At 45.2% G+C, this 17239-nt stretch overlaps 1 protein-coding gene across 2 annotated transcripts in view; it reads left to right on the top strand.

Annotated features, from left to right (window-relative positions):
- Positions 1-17239, top strand: part of LOC103821325 (serine/arginine-rich splicing factor 7) — a 1055603-nt gene that overhangs the window by 647118 nt on the left and 391246 nt on the right. The gene's annotated exons all lie outside the window — the stretch shown is intronic.

Below are 17239 nucleotides of genomic sequence, written 5' to 3'. Positions count from 1 at the left end.
GCCAGAGCTGGAGCTGGAGCCAGGCCTGGAGCCGGTGCCAGAGCCAAAGCTGGAGCCTTGTGGCAGTGCTCAACCCTTCCCCACCTGCCAAGCTCCATTTCCCAGGCACCTGTCAGCTGCTGCCCTCAGCCACCTGGTGCCTTCCACTCTCCCTCTACCAGACTCCCAGACCCCCTTGCTTCCCTCACAGTCTGGCAGAAATTCCCACTCCTAGGAGAGCTGAATGCCAGAGCTACCCAACAACTCCCTGCGCCCCTAGAGCGCATTGCCATGGGCCTGGCTGGGAGGAAGAGGACTTCTGTCTCCAGGTACCTGCATACTCAGGGATTTGGCCTACCTTGCCTTTGAGCTTCAGGAGCTTCACCGAACTATGGGGCCCTGTGAGAGCTGGAGGTGTAGAAAGGCACAGAGATGGCTTTTGGTGACATCCCCCCCTCAGTGAAGCTGTGACTCATGCTGCTTGCAGACTTTCAGGCCATTCACATTGAAATCTTTGTGGGATACCTTAAACACTGCCCACTGTGGAGATGAAACATCAGAGGAGAATGAGGTGAATTGTGGCCCTTCTTAGCATTTGTTTGCAAGAGTTATCAGTTCCCTGCCAGTTTTAAGTGCTCACAGACTGCCTCCATGGCAAATAGAAGTCTTGGACAAAATACAATGAAAAAAAGTCCTTTCGAGTTGTTGGTTATGAAAAAGAGATGCAAAAAGGTGTTGTTTTCCTTCTATGGGGCAAGCCATGCCATTTTAAGGAAGTCTGTCCTGGAGAAAGTATTGTCATTCCTGGGTCTGTCCATGTGGTATCACCAGAGGAGCGGCAGTAATGGCAGGAAGGAATGAGTCAGCAGGATTCTTTTGTCATTTCACACAGAGGCAGAGGGGCATCTCTCAGTGAATATACAGCACACAAAGCCTGCTTACACACCCAGCTGTTCTTCAGCCTGTGTCTTTTGCATGGTTTCTTTTATAAAGAGAAATTATGAGGTAGAAGAGAATACAACAGCCTATGTGAGGGTAGACAGTCAGTGACAGGTCAACATCAGTGTGTTAAGACCTGCTGTTTGATTTGGACAGACCTCCAGAAAATCATATCTCTTCAGTATGGTCAGCTCTGGCCTGATCCTGAGCAGAGCTGAGCATTGACATTTCTCACTGGCCTCTCATCAGCCTCTCTTTAGATGGTGGAAGGGGAGTGCAAGGTGTTAGAGCAGTCCATCAGACAGCAATCACCACTTACTTAATGGCACGGGACAGCAGAAGTATGGAGAATATTAGAAGGAACCAATAAAGCCGTGCCTGGGGTCCCATTTACCACCAACAAATGGAAGAAACAACTGATCCCCCTTTGTTAACAAGCTGACCTGATCTGCTGCTGGTCCTCACTGGGTAACCACGAGCTGTGCCCCTGGTGGATCTGCTGCATCTCCTCATAGGAGCTATACAAAGGTCCATGTCTTACTCATCTCTGCACAGCTCCCATGGAGATCACTGCAAACAAAGCCAAAACAGAGCAGAAAGAGAGTCAAAGCAGTGGCACTTTAGTCAGCACTGGTGACTGGGTCTTATCTGGGGCCCTGTGAGCTCACTGCTCAGCTCTGCTGCTGAGGCATCCGCACGTCCCAAGGCAAGCTGGTTCTTCCTGCCTTGTTTTCCCTCTGTACAAGGGGCAGAGTGATGCTCCCTGCCTTACTGGCAGGTTGCAGGTTGGCTTAAGTACCCTTCTCCAGTCTGGGCATATGGAGGGGTTGTATGTCTGAATATTGCAATCATCACAATAATATTACCATGAAAACAAAGCAAAACCCAAACCTATGAATAGAAATAAATTCTCAGCAATAAGAAGGGTAGCTGTACCAATCAGAGAGAAACCAAATTGACCATGAGACAAGCAGAGAATGGATTAGCCGGTGCTTGACAGATGGTGCCAGGGACTGATGTTTTTATTTCCCTCACAGAGGAGCTTAGAGCAAGGGGGGGTAGGGGAGGGTGAGGTAGGGCACGTTTAATACAACAAAGCAGCAGGCTGTAGCAGCTCTGCTGAAAAATGCTAAAAATACCAAAAGCAATTTCCAATTAGCTTGTAAGGGACATGCTACGTGTCAGCTACAGGGTGAAAAACAGGATCAGCAGTATTGTACCACATGGCACTTTTAATTTTCAAAGCATCCTGAAAACATTAATTAATTCTCCTCTGACATAGGGAAATGCAGTGCAGTCAGCAGTTTGCTCCTTTACTTCTTATGCCAGGTTTTGGGAAGACCCTGGGCCTTTTCCACAGCTGATTCATATCACAATAGCTCAAATTACTTTGGAGGAGCCAGTCTTCTCTGCAGCACTACTGAGCAAAAAAGGCTATGTTAGATCTGGAACTTTATGAACCAGAGAAAGGGGAGATGCCTGCACCCAACAGCCTTAGTAAGACCTACCTTTAATATATGCCCCATCTAAAGCCATTTCTCAGTGGTATGAGCAACTCTATAGGAACATTTCAGAGATAATTGGCTAACTGAGGAACTAATCACAATTTCAGACAGAACTGTGTAGTGAAACTCAACCATCAACATATTAATCCAATTAAAACCTGTAACAAAACTTCAGTGGGATTCAGCAGGACCTGGGTACATTCCACTGAATGAGTGTCAGGGCTTGGGGTCTGCTTGTGCATATCTTCTTCCTTTAAAAAGAAAAACTTACAGCTCAGTAGTCTTTGTTCCTGCTCCTTCTCCAGAGCCACTAATAATCTTTTGGTACACTTGTGGATTCCTATGTGGCAAAGTGAAGCCTACCAAACCAGGCATGCCTGAGGTGGGACAATGATGCAGTGGGATTTTCCATTGCTGTTCCTTCCGTGCCCAGGATTTCTGTCAGCAGAGAGGAGGCAGCTGAAATACAGAGCCAGGCTTACAGGCTGTGATCTCTCCGGGAGACAGCGTGACTCCTCACTGCCCCCTCTGTGCCTTCTCAGCTTTGCCTCGCATCAAAGGCTGGGTTCATCCCACGAGCTGCTCTTGCTATTTGGCAGTGGCTACTGATAGCCTGTGTTTTTCAGAGGAGATGGTACAGCCTGCAGCTTCATTTTCATAAGGTAAGCCTACTGGCACACACAAAAAAATAATTGTTTTTCGTTTGATATCACAAGCAGACACTTACTGCTTTGGCTCACCTGAAAGCTGACACAGGCACAAGTCCTGCTTACAGATACTTTTTCAGATGGTTGTATTTTTTGCCAGGGGAAATTATTTCTACAGTTAATCTCAACCTCAAAAGATGAAGGTCAGTGATGAAGCAGTCCTTCCAAACCCTCTCCATAATAACAGCTGGTCTTATTATCCTGTCACCATACCTAGTAGCTGTTGGCTGGATTTTAAAAGGTGTTTAAATGTAAAACCCCAAAAGACCTAGGAGCCATATCAGAGAAAGTACTTAATGCCTGAAGAGGGACTTTGAATTTCCCTGCCATTATTAAGACATCAGGAACAGAGCCAGTAAGCAGGCCTGGTGCCAGGGAATGCAGAATGGGTGTCCTGCAGAAACCAGGAGCCGTCGCTGTGCACAGGGCAGTTTGGGGAGGCCAGCAGGCAGACACAGAGACCCTGCAGCCAGGCACTGTTACAGCAAGCCTCACTGCCATGCCCTAGCAAAGAAAGCAAAGTTGTTAAGTAAGATGGATGGTGACACAAATCACAGTGGGGCAAGGATCTTGCAGGGTTTTTCATTGCTGAGCCTTCTCTTTTTGGTCCTCCACAGTGAAGGACAGTTACTGAAATAAGGAGAACTTTCACGTTTAAGTCTGCAAGTCCTGTCTCACAAATCCTATCCAGTGGCAACACTCTGCAAGATCACATATGTTATCACTTTCCTTTGGGGGAGATTTTGTTAGGTGTCCAACTCATGGATGACAGCCATCTGATTATGCCACTTCCTCCACACAAAGGCTTGGTTTGATGTACATGTGTTTGAGTGGAGAGAAGATGCCATGGGGTGGTACCCCACTTACCCAGCTGATGCAATGAGACAGCTGCCAACTCCCCTGTATTTTACAGGAGGTGATTTCAAGGGACCTCTTGTCCTCAGCTGAGGAGGTGAAGCTAGAACGATTCTCTTGGCACAGAAAAGCATCACAACAGCTGTCTAGCAGGAGATAAACAGTTTGGGGGAGAGCAGCTACTCCAACGCATGTGGACTTCATCACACAGTCTGGGCTGTCCCTATTGTTTGTGAGCACTGGGTGAGAACAAAGACAGATTGGGCTAGAAAGGGCCCCATGCAGAGACATTTAGAGCCTGTACAGAACGGGACGCTTTAATGTCTGCACTGGATTGCTGTGGGTTTTTATATAATCAGAGGAATCTACTAACTTGGGAATATATAAATGTACACACACCTGAGGCCCAGATGAATTCCCATAACTGTTTTATTTTTGGTTGCATTTGCCAAGAGATCAAACTCTTGGTTTGTTACAATTGTCACATCACAGACAGGGGAGTGAGAAGAAATCTTTGTTGTATTGTCAGTCTTTTCCATTGGCTGTTCCTGGAGCTCTGGGTGGAGTTTCCCAGCCTCAGTCAACACAGCATTTCCTCAAAGGTCTTGAAGCTGATTCAGTATTGCTTTCAGTCTTTTAACAGTACCACCCCCTGCTTAGGAGGCACACTTCTGAGTGTCAAAGGTGAGCCTGTGTAAAGGAAAACAGCCAGCCCCACTCTAAGCTTACTACTTTCTTTTGTTCACAGACATCTACCCAAAGACATTTATCAAAGATGCTAAATTCAGAGAGAGCAGAGTGAAAAAGGCAAGCAGAGCCTAGGGGAAGAAACAGGTGGCCCACATAAAAAGGGGAGACAGGAGATGCAAGGGAAGGGGACAGGACCTGGAAGTCTACCCAATAAACATCTTCATGCATACCACTGAAATGGTGGGGTAGAGACTTGTTTTGTGATCCTTTTGACACCCTAATAATCCTTGGTCATTGTCAAACAGTCAAACAGTGAAGGTACAATGCATGTGAGACCAGGAAAAGAGCTCAGCAGATGTGTGTCCCTGTTAACACCAGTCTCTGGGATGGAGAAACCTTGAGGAGGGAGACTTCACACCTGCCTTCTGTTCGGCAGCCATGACACGTGGGTGGCACCACGCCCTGCAGGGACAGTGTGTTTCCGCAAGTGATGCCCGTGGGGGGAGGCCGCACCTGAGGAAACAGAAAACGCCCAGCTCCCCTTCTGCAAGTGCTTCAGAGGTCTGCCAAGGGGCTGTCCCTCAGAGCCCAGCTGCACAGCTGAGTAAACACTAGCGTTTGCCTCTGGGGCAGCCTAAGAGAGATGATCCATGGTTTATTCCAAGGCATTCCTGAAACCTCCACAGAAGTGAGAAAGGATTTCTTTCCTTCCCAGGCACAATAGTAACAAAAAGGAGGAAGCTCTCTGCAGACCTTACATCAGAACACACAGTATCACACACACAAAGGTTTTCAAGCAGCCTGCTGAGTAAGTAATGTAGTTCTTGCCGCAGAGATAAAAATTACGAGTACAAGAGAGTAGAAGCAAATGATCTGAAGCCCCTTGTCCTGCCAGAGGGGGACTGGCAGGGTTAGGCCAGAAGCACAGGGAAAAGAGTCTTCCATTTGTTTGCTTTCCAGGCTCCATTTTGGATGAGAGCCCAAAGGAAGCATACTTGAAGGTTTTCATGTGGCCAGTTGCTTATATGGTGAGTAATGTAATTATTCAGCACATGTGACTGCTTTGAACAGGGCAGGCTCTGAGTTACACTAGCAAGGGACTTTTAGTAAAGGCAGCCTGAGTCACTCATAAGCCAGTGAAATAGGTGAGAACAAGAAGAATAAGAATTACTACAGATTTCAACTCAGGCGGGCTCACAAAACTGTAGCACAGGAGTCATGTAAGCAACCCACAATTCAGTTTTCTCATTTCACTGGGGCTCCACGTGCAGATTGCTCACATTTGACAGAGGTGAGCAAGGTGTCTTCCTAGGTTTGCAGGATATGACATGAGGGGGATATTTGCCTTCACACAAGACTATGCATCAACAACTACAATGCAGGCAGGCCACAGGGCATCAACAGTGCAGGGATCTGAGCTGCAGCAGTGACCACTTGACATGGGACCTGTATGCTCCATCACAGGATGGAGGGCATGGCTGGCTATGTCCTTGAAGAAGTCTTTAGGGGAAGAGGGACACCCCATGCATTGTGAGGGGGCAGAAAGCAGGAACAAAAAAGAAAAGCACTCCAGTAACTTACCAAAAAAGCATGGAAGACTATTTCATCATACTGTTATTGCATCATTATTACTCAAGTTTCTAGGAATCTGCTAATGTGACAACTATTTATTATTATTACAGCGTTTAGACAGATTTCCAAAAGGCATCATGTAGGTGCCTGACTCCCCTTCATTTCAGAGAGACTCAGGAAATAGGGACTTAGCTCATAGTGCAGCCTCAGCCAGGAATGTGGAAGGCTACATGGAAGGATCACCCCTTCATGAGCCTCTAAACAGCAAAAAACAAATGGACTTTCACAGGTACCCTATTAAAATCTAGACCAATCAGGTCTGGAAAGACTTGTTAGACTGAACTAATTAACCACTCTTAGCCCTTGCAAGCCACATGGTGGAAAACAGCCTCCAGGGTATTTGCCCGGGCACAGCAGTGGCCTGATGTTCCAAGAGGGCAGCAGCTGGAGGCAGAGCCAGCACAGGCAGGGCTCTCAGGGATGGCACATGATCTCGCAAGAGCTAAACACAGCTGCTGGTGAGGCCAGTCAGTGCAATTAAGGTCTTTGAGTGCCCTCACAGCCATGACTATATTTTAGAGGTTAAATGGCACAAGGAAGTGGATCACAGGAACAGATTCATTTGAATTCCTTGCAGTACAGCACTTAGGTTGGAATTTCCTAATTCTGATTCTTCAAAAATTCAGCTATTATAATTTAGTGTGACTTTTCTCTACAGAAATGTACTGACTGACCTCAGTCTGCTGGAATCTCAGGTTCCAATCCGATCAGTTAGCAAAAGAAACACTGATCTCATTCCAATCCCTTGCAGATTTTTGCCCAAGAAAATCATGCAGACACTTGGCAGCTTCTAACTCACTTTGGGAAGATCCAATTTTAGATAGTTGAGAACAAACTAATTCAAGAAGAAGCACATCACAAGGACTAGGATGCTTTTAAACTTGATACTCAATTGACCTGTGTTTTCCTCTTTTCCTGTCTCCCAGTATCAATTCAGCAGTGATCTCACAGAGCCCTTCCATGCTCCTCCCTGGACAGATAAAATCTGGTAGTTAAACCAGCTGGGAATTTTGGCTTTGTCTGGGGGTTGGATTTTTTTTTCCTCCCTTGCTACCTTAAGCTGAGAAGCAACCTCAGACACTCACAGACTGCAGACAGTGTAACTGCCTGTGGGCAAAGGGAGCTGGTTTCTCCCAGGTCGAGTAAGTCACCAGCAAATATGTTTCTGTTTGGAATACTCATTGTGGGTAGCTCACAAAGGAGTAGACCAATGCAGTACTCCTTCCCCCAAAATAGTGAGCAACAAGATAAATCCAGGGACTCTTACACATGAAAAAATAGGAGCTTATTAAACCCAAGGAACAGCTCAGAACTAGGGACAGGAAAGCAAAATGACAGAGCCAAGAAATGGATTAAAGAAATAAATCAGTCTAATCAGCTTGGAACACCAGAAAAAGCTTTCTTTCCCTGGCAAATTCACTTGAGCAACTGATCAGTAACTGAAAGGAGAGCTGAACCATGTGTCAGGCAGGTGAGTTTTCTGTGGTTGTTAATTATCCCCGGTTTCTGCAGGCGCTGTTAGAGGCTATTGATAGCGTGTGACACGTCACTCCTGCCCACATCCCTAACTTCGGGGACAGTGATGCACACATGAGCCACGTTAGGCTGCCACACAGCCCTCCGCGGGCAGCCCACATAGTGGCATCTTTGCTGGCTCACTGTCACTAATCCTCGTCGTTTTCTGCTGCAAAAGGAGCACTGTGGCTCTCGGGGCAGGGGGTGGGCGTCCGTGTGCAGTGACTCACTGCGTGGCCCTCCCCGCCCTTTCCCGGTGCGCAAACACAGTAGGGACAGAACAAGAGATGACTGTTAAATGATCGATTTGAGTTAATCAAGATTTCATTAATCGAGGGTTTTTGTCTTGGGTGACCTGGGAGATTTTCTTTTGTGCAGCATTGCTCTGTCTACAATTGACTCATCGCACCTGAGGGCAGATGATACTTAGCCCTGTCCTAGCTATTGAATTACTGCTCTGCAGTTTGTTTGTTTAATGTGTTCCCCTGTTCTTTGGCCCAAACCCACAATCTGATCATTCATTTGCATGTAGGCAGGGGCAAGCTCCAGCTCGGAGTCATCTGTTCAACACAACAGTCTAAATAGTGCCTTGACAAAGCTGAGAAACATAAAGTAAATTGGAACCCAGAGATATTTATCTTGTCACCACTGTTTAAAGTAAGCAAACTAGGCAAACAGTGAGCTGAAATAACTGTGTGTAGAAACCACTTGAAAATAGCCTGAGGTGCTTTGTTAAGGCAGGAGACCACCTTACAAATGAGACCTTTTATGCATATCAAACTGCAATATCATAACTCAATGGGTTTTTTGCCTTAAGCAAATCAGCGTTTGGAACTTTTCTAACAGGCAGTTTGTCCTTGCTGTGCATGGCTTCATTCACCTTTGCTTTGCTTTTGGTGGAGTCATTTAAGCTTGGGCTAAGTTATGTGATCCCTCCTCTCTGGGAGAGTGTTGTAGAATTATAAATACTCAACATGAGACAGGACAGTCTATAAATCAGTTTCTGTCTCATGACACCAGCTATCAAACTGAGAGCCACAGCATCAAGGAATTTTTTCCTACCAGCTGAGCAGCATTCAACTTTCCAACTAACCCTGGTGTTTTTCCTCCTTTCTAGAAATCAGCCTATGTCAAGTGGAAAGGCAAATATAGGAAATAATTTCCTGACATTGCTCTCCTGGTGGTTTTCAGTTTAACAGCTGGAGCTGTAGCAAGACTGAGCTGTGGCTTGGGAGAGCAGAAGAGGCCACCTGTGCTATGGTGAACAGGAGAGGAGGTCTCCACATGGCACTCAGATGAATCTATGCCAAGAAAAAGGCTGGCAAAATGCAAGGACTTTGCTGTTAGTCCTACAAGCAAATCACCTTTAGTGCTCTGTGTGATGGTGGAAACATATCTCAACTGGTTTTTTTTCCATACAAACTCATGTATTAAAGTAGGAGGGAGGTAAAGGGATTGGTTACATCCAGGCAAAGAAGTCAGGCATTAACAGCCCTTCAAAATACAGAAGCAGCATGCACAGAGATGTGGTGAATAGGTGCAGGTTCCTTCTCCTGTGCCCTGTTCTTGGTGTGGCTGCAGGCTCTGGGGACCTACCCTGCACATACTGCACACTGAATTCCAAGCTTTGTTCACAGACATTTTCCATAACTTCCTTATTTTAAGCCTTGCTCCTGCCCTCTGATGGGAGCAGCCTGCAGGCAGGGATTTGCAAGGCAGTAGGGGCTGTACCAGATGTGAGGGCAGTGATTAACTCACTGCCTGGATCACTGAGGAGCTGTGCATAATTGGCACCTTATTTTAGCAGCTTTTAGGATCCAGTATAAAATTAAGAGTTTAGATTAAATTCACCCTGATTTGAAAGAGAGAAACTGAGAAAACAGGGATTGTCTGGGACCATAATGGCCTGGGTTTTATATCTTCTTGAAGGGGAGGGAAGAAAAGCTTTAAGAATCCAGCCATTTCAGTCACAGAGTTACTCTGATTTTGTCAGGGTCAAACAGAAGCTTTTACTACTCAAGACAGTGTGAATTCTCATAAGTGCTTATTTTTAAAAGGAATGATTCATAGATACTTATTTTTATTTAAAGATTAATTGTTTTCTGGGGGATTTAATCTTTCTTGACAGTGTTTGTAACTTGACATGCCACAAAGCAGGGCTGTCACATAGGAATTGGAGGATAATGCTGAGGAGAAACTGGCTATTCTCGTTGGGCTGTCTGGATGGGAAGGAGCTGCAGACAGTGAACAAACAGCCATGTGAAATGCTGCTAGAAGCAACCTCGAGAGGTCACCTCTGTTGCTAGGCAGGATTTGCTAACACAAGCAAGGAAAGGAAAATTAACCTCAGAAAATAATTTCAGCTTTAATAATTCAGGCTGGTACTGACACTTAGGAATGGATTTGATCTTTAGATGCAGATTTTTATAGTGAACATTGTCACCGATATGTTTTATGAAAAATCCTTTCCTTAGGATTTTTCCCCTCCTGAGAAGCTGAGAGGCCTCAGGAACAAACTGTAAACAATTCTTATCTGCTGCTGTGGAATGCAACAGGGGGAATCTGTGATTGGCCTCGTCAGGCTGTTTCCAATTAAGAGCCAATCAGAGTTCACCTGTCCGGCCGGTCTCAGTCTGAGAGAAGACCTTTGTTATTCATTCCTTTTCTATTCTTAGCTTAGCATTGTAGTGAAATCCTTTCCTCTATTCTTTTAGTATAGTTTTAATATATTATCTATCATATAATAATAAATCAAGCCTTCTGAAACATGGAGTCAACTTTCTCGTCTCTTCCCTCATCCTGGAACCCCTGTGAACAAGACCACAGAACGTAACCTTCCTCCTTTATTTTTTTTCCCCATCCCAGTCCACTTTTACAGGGGAATGATTCTCAGCCCAAGCTCATGATGGATTTTGTCTGGAGTTGACATCTCTCCTGGTGGCCCCCATCATGAACCCGCCAGTGGAGCTAAACCACCTGGAAAATTTGGGCCAGGAGCCTTGTGTGGACAGCTCTCTTGGGGGGGGACGACAGCACTTTTAAATTAACTGGCAGAAACCATCGGTGGGGAATGACTGCCAGTTCCATCTAAGGGGAGCAATCCCAGCTGCAGGCTGTAATTCCTGTTACCTGTACAGTGGAAAAATCTCCCACCATTAGCCCCTTTTTCCTCTCAGAGGAGCTAAAAATATGCTCTTTGAAAACAGAGTAATACTGGTTGGAAATGGGAGAGGGAAGAAGCAGAGATATCTGGGACCTATGTGGAGGGTACGCTGTCAAATTTCCAAAGTGTATTCAGGGACAGCAGTTCATAGGGAGTATTGGGTTCTGAAAATCATTGTCATCTGTCCCACAACTAATTATGTGCGTGGATTAGTCACTGCTGGCTTTGGCAGGGCTCTTAATTTGATTTCCAAAGAGAGGCTGCAATTTTAAGTCCTATCTCACCTGCTTGTGGCACACTGGCCAAGGAAAGGTCCTGAGGACAACACAGCACTTTTCTGGGCAAGGGAGAGAAAGAATATTGAGTGGCATTTTGGGGGGCAAAAGGAGAGCTCTGTTCATGTTAGCCTTGGACTGTTTGATATAGTTTAGTTTTTTCTGGTTTTTTTTTTTTTTCTTACTATTATTATTACTCTGTACAATGAAAAGCTTCTGGGATCAAGTTAAAAGGTGAAAATATGGACTTTCGTGGAAAAAAGTGCAAAACACTTCAAGCTTTTTGATTTATAAAGTCCTGATAGCAAACCAAGGTGGCTTGCATTGGGCTTATGACGTGGATCCTGCATTGGCAACTCAACTCTTCCTGCTGCAGAGCAGGACTGGTGCAGGAAAACATGGGGCTGCCAATTTGAGCCAGCTCAAGGGCTGCACCAAGGCCAGCTGAGCTGTCTCACCAGCCAGGCAGGCTGGGCAGTGCAGTTTGGTAACCTCCTCAGCTGTGCTGGTGAAAATCATCTCAACTCAAGGCTCACCTTCCAGTGAGAAGCTTGAAGCAACAACAGCAGCAGCCATATCTGAGGGAGAGGGCTTGGAGTCTGGGAGTTTCTGATCATAAAGCCTGGGAAACCCTGAAGAAGTCTTGCACTCAGATATGAATGTGGTGGCTCTCCTTCACACTTCCAGCAGATGTTTATCCAAATGCCATCAACTGCTGTTTGCAAAGGGATTAAAGGGTGCAGGAGTCACTGAGCTACGTCTTACCTACATCTGGGTTTAGCCATTTCAAGTGTAATTGCAGTTTCCACCTTAAACTGCTTTTGGTTACCTACTTACTTTTTCATGCTTCCACTTTTCTGAAGGATCTGCAGATCCTCCAAATGCAATGAAAAACACTGCCACATTTAATCAGGGTTGATTCCCTGAAGAAAGCACTGGGAAATGGCATTTAGAGACGAGCTGAGCATGCTGCATTTGCCAACCATATGCTGGGATATTTTCTTTCATACTGGGCTCCACCAGTAGCTTGTATTTACAGGCATAGAATTGGAAACAACGCAGATTGGGACTAAACAGCATTCAAAAATCATGTTGAGATTTAGCATCCTTTATTTCAGAGAAGGAAGCACAAGGAAGGAAAAAACAGAAAATGAGGTAAGGGCAGATCACACCAGAGGCTGCTGGGTAAACTACAGTTCTCAGTGGCACCCCAGAAAATAGGAGTTAAAATGCATGATTTGAAGGAGGGCAATTTGCAGATGTTTATAGGGAAGATGAAATTTGCAGGTGTTTATAGGGAAGATGGTTGTAAGAAGGAAGAAACCCATGGAACTGGCTGGTTGCCAAATCCCACCATACCCCCTCTATATTATTTTGATGAAAAATACAGGCCAGGGTTATGCCAAATTTACATTGCTTCCACGTGCGCAGAGGAGAGAAAGAATGGACCAAGCTGCCTTATCCCTTCAGCAGGTCACAGGTCTGCTCCTGTTCTGATGAACATCTCACTGCTCCCCACGGGTTTGTCACCCACTCCTGGCCCATGAAACTTTCTCTGTCCCAGCCTGCAAGGCAGCTGTGCAGGGGACAGGGAGGACTACAAACATTGCAGGACAAGTACATGTTTAAGTCACTGCAGGGATGAGTCAGCCAGGATAGTGCTTACAGTGAACCAGAAAAGCAGCTGTTTTGAAGGACCCTCTTAAGACCTGAATTCCATGGTGTAACACAAGTTGTGCAGAAATGCACAGCTCTTAAACCTGTTTGGGGTTTTTTTTTTTGGTTTTTTTTTTTTTTTTTTTGGGGTTTTTTTTTTTTTTTTTTTTTTTTTTTTGAAGAGGAGGCCCATTAACTAGCTCCAAAATATACTCCCTGCTTGCCTTGACTGCCTCTCTCTTCCAGCATCTACCACCTGCAGAGAGACCCCTCACTCCTTTCCTCTCTCACAGAGCCCACTTCACCTTACAAGCTGTTTTGCACTGGGGACTCTCTCTGCATACAGTCCTTTGTCTTACTGACCAACAAGCTCTGCTCCAAAGGCTGGATTTTGTTGGTGAATCTCCATGGGACTGACAGGAGCCAGCACACTGAGGGAAGCCCAAGCTGCTTTGGGTTAATGAGATACTAATTTAGATTCGGCTCTTTAAGATATTTTGCTGCCATAGCTAAGAGTGGTGGGTATGGCTATATTCCATAGGGCTTCCATGGCTTTGTAACCAGGAGAGACGAGAGACTGTAGCAAAAGCAGTTGCTGTGCACATGTGAGGCTGTATTTGTCATTCTAAACCAAGAAGGACATTTTTGCCTGGCTTTCTAAAGAAACAAAGATTATGCTTTCATGCTGCTTTTCCATCTGTTTCCCCTCTGATTGTTCCTCAGCAAATCTGGAGCCCATTGGCCAGTGTCAGCCAAATTTGACCATGGAACAGTGTGCGCTTCCCTCTGCAGAGAGGCGGGTGTCTTGATGCAGGAGAAGGCAGGGATAGCCCCTCTCTTTCATTGGGAAAGACCAAAGCCAACAGGACTGGAGTGCAGGCTTGGCCTGGCAGCCCACGCTTGGCTCTGGCTCCGCCACAGCTTGTGCCCAGCCACGCAGGCTGGGTAAGACCTTGGCTACCTCGGCTAGTGACTGTGCCTGGTGGGGAGAGTTTCCTCCCTGACCATTGTGCTAATCAGCTTAACCCTGCAAGATGACATCTGATAAACTTGGGCTCTCTAAGAAAATATCTCATGGTTATTTTTGTTTGTGTGATTCAAAGTACCCTGACAGGAGATGATCTATTATTGAACTCCTAATTTTCTCAAGAATTTGTATTTTTGACCTGACACTATTTTGAGGAAACCCTCTGAGGGATCTCTTTTTGCAGAGCAATCACAAGTGTTACTGTAAACACATGCCCCTATCAGTCCCTCTGTCTGACCTCACACCATCAGATAAGCAGGCTTAGCCTTCACATGTCTGTAGGGATTACTTTATATCTGCCCATAGCAGTGACTGGGATAAAGTGATATTTTCTGCAAATACAGTTTAGCCTTTACGAAGTCACTGCTTACTCATGTGTTAACCTCAGCTCTGAGCAGGTGACCAAAGGCAGGCAGACTGCAGCTTGCCTGTGCTATAAATAAAGAGGAGCCTGCAGCTACAGCTGCCTGTACTCTGCTGCAGGTAAATATTTGTCCATGGAAGCTCAGTGAGGGCAGCTTGCATTTGAATGGCTGACCACAAATCCCCACAGGAGACTGTGATAAAAATTATTTGGTGGCATCAGGTGCCACAAGGTATTAAGACTCACAGGAAAAAAATCATAGTTCAGTTCATTATCTCAGTGACAGGTTGTTGACACAGAAAAGCAGTATTTGATACCAGAGACTCAAATAATGAAGAGTCAGAAGCCATCTCAAGAGATCTACGTCTTAGGCTAAGGCAGGAACAAGTACTTCAGGATCATCCAAAGTATATTTTAAATATCTCAAATGGCAAAGATTCCACAGTCTTCCTAGTTAAACATAACATTTGTGATAGATTTTCTTTCTAATGGGTATTCAATTCTCATTCTCTGAGCTGCATCCTCCCTGAAGTGTATCCAGCCTCTGACTTTGATTACAACTGTCCAAGTTTTCAGGAGATGTTTCCTATGGCCCAGTGACTTTCCTGGGTTGAAAATTTGACAGTAACCATCATTTTGAATATCCTACTTTCCCAATACATTCAGGATGGGGAGCACTCCTTTGTAAAAACTTTGTAAAAAGCTGGTTTCTGACATGCTAATGAAAAGCTACAGAGCAGAGAGGCTATAATGCAGGACAGTTGGAGAGAACTGCCCTTCCCAGCTCCTTGCAACACCCCTGGAGTTTTGTGTAGCCACAGCAGGTTGACTAATCTACTCTTCATCCCTACACGTCTCTGCTCCTTTGTGTTCCTGCGTGTGGTGATGAAAACCAGTGCAGAGGGTGTGCAGAGCCCCAGCTGGGGTAGAAACATCAGAGCCCATCAAAGAGGCCACTCAGCAGAACAGTCTGTTGGGTTACATTCAACAGAGAGTGGGGGCCACTTGGGTGAGACACTACAAAAGCAGAGAAGTCAGAGAGCAGAGGAGGGAAAAAGGGGTCACCACACCACCCCAGCACCATCATCACCCCCTGCCACTGCTTTGCCAAACTCCTCTGTCAGCAGCACCAACCCCAAATTCCTTACCTTTGCCCCTTAAAGGCCTTTTGTGGCCTCTTTTCATGCAGTTCAAGTGTCTCCATTTGGCAAAGCACAACACTCTCATTGATAAGGTGTTTTTTCCACACTGCACCATACAGCAAAGGAGGTCGTCTGTTTAAACACCATGACATCACCTTGAAGGTCATCCTATAAATTCCTTCCTAAAATTGTTTGTCACAAGCTCTGTGGAAAACACAGTGAGAATGAGACTGATGGGATGCATTGAATACACTGCCAAGCATGGACCTCTGTTCTGACTCTTGCCTTTGAGCATGGGAGCTTCTCTGTTGTGTTATATCTCACATTGGGCTGAGTTGCTGGCACATGGGCCACCTTTCTCTTTTATCTTTGCGCAATGGGCACTTCAGTACAAAGCTGGAGCTCTGACCTCAGCCACAGTTAATAAGCAAGTTGTTCTCAGCAAAATAGAGAATGAGTATCAGTCCTTTTAAGGTCAGAACAGTCTCGAAGCTTTGTTAATGCAATTTCATTATTATTCTTTATGAAACAATCCTGTTTAACCAAGATGACCAGACTTTTCCCTTCTCTAATTTTAATGTGGTTTTATAAAATGGATACATTTGGCATGTCATCTGGAAGCATTAACCAGGAAGGTTAAGAGGTGAGGCTCTTGGGTTTAAAGCATCCACTTAGTAGATAGATAAATGAATTGACTAAGTGCTGCCCCATTTGTCATAGGGCTATTATAACTGATTTTTTTTTTCTGGGCTAGTTATAAGCTATTGGTTAATGGGGTAGAATTAGATTTTTACAGAGCTCTGTGCAGATAATTTTCTTGGAAAACATTTTGAAGAGCCTGCCTGTCCAGAATATGAGAGGTGATGTTCCACTGCTGTCTGATGGATTGGTCCTCAAACAGCAGGACTGCAGCTGCAAGTGGTAGCCTGTGGCTCCTCCATTAAAGTTTCTGCACTAGCACAGGAGAGCTGTTATAAAGAGAAATGACATATTAATGTGGAAGCAAGTTCAAAGCCCTCAGATCTGAGCATCATGGGACATTAAGAAAATTTAATATTTGATCTAGAACAGGGCTACTTGGCCTGGGGAGCCTCAGGTCCAAAGTCATCACATCTTAAAATGTGTGTGCTGACTGGTTACCTTGGGCTTATCTGTCCTCATGAGATTAATCCAAATAAAGAATAATACCAAGGTAACTTCCTCACAACAGGATCCCAGAGCAATGGAGAGTCATCTCAAACAAGACAAATACTAGGTGATGTAAAACCTGGCTGGATAAAGCAGTGTCTATTAAATATAACAAAAGTTATTCTGCACCAATGGGGATAGAAGTAGGGGCAGATTGTCCCCTATATTTTCCATTAATATTTTCCTCTGAAAAGTTCTTCCCATATTCTAACATCTCAGTCAGGCTGAGGAAGTTACAGAGGGAAAACTCTAGGACATTCCAGGGTTATGAAGTATTTAATCCCCAGGACACCCTTATCTGAAGTTGGTTGAGACAATTCAGACAAAAATAGGTCCCATCCTAACAAAGAGTAAAGGGAACAGAGGATGTTTTCTAGTGGGTATTTGACAGGATTCCACAAAATTGCCACCAAGACATTACAGACAAGCTTTTTTTTTTTAGCCCTAGCAGTGAGGCTGAAAGATGCATAAAACACAAAAGGGTTCTGCATAAGGTGAGGGGCAATTCCCTGTACACTCAGCAGGGCTTATTTGCCCCCACAAGAGGTCTAGAAGAGGGTGGTAGTACATATCTCCTTTGATGCTCTCTATTTTTATCAAGC

This window comes from Serinus canaria, chromosome 3 (genome assembly GCF_022539315.1).
Source record: "Serinus canaria isolate serCan28SL12 chromosome 3, serCan2020, whole genome shotgun sequence".
Classification (NCBI taxonomy): domain Eukaryota; kingdom Metazoa; phylum Chordata; class Aves; order Passeriformes; family Fringillidae; genus Serinus; species Serinus canaria.
Note: the sequence above shows the minus strand (reverse complement) of the source record. Positions and strands in the feature narration are given on the sequence as shown.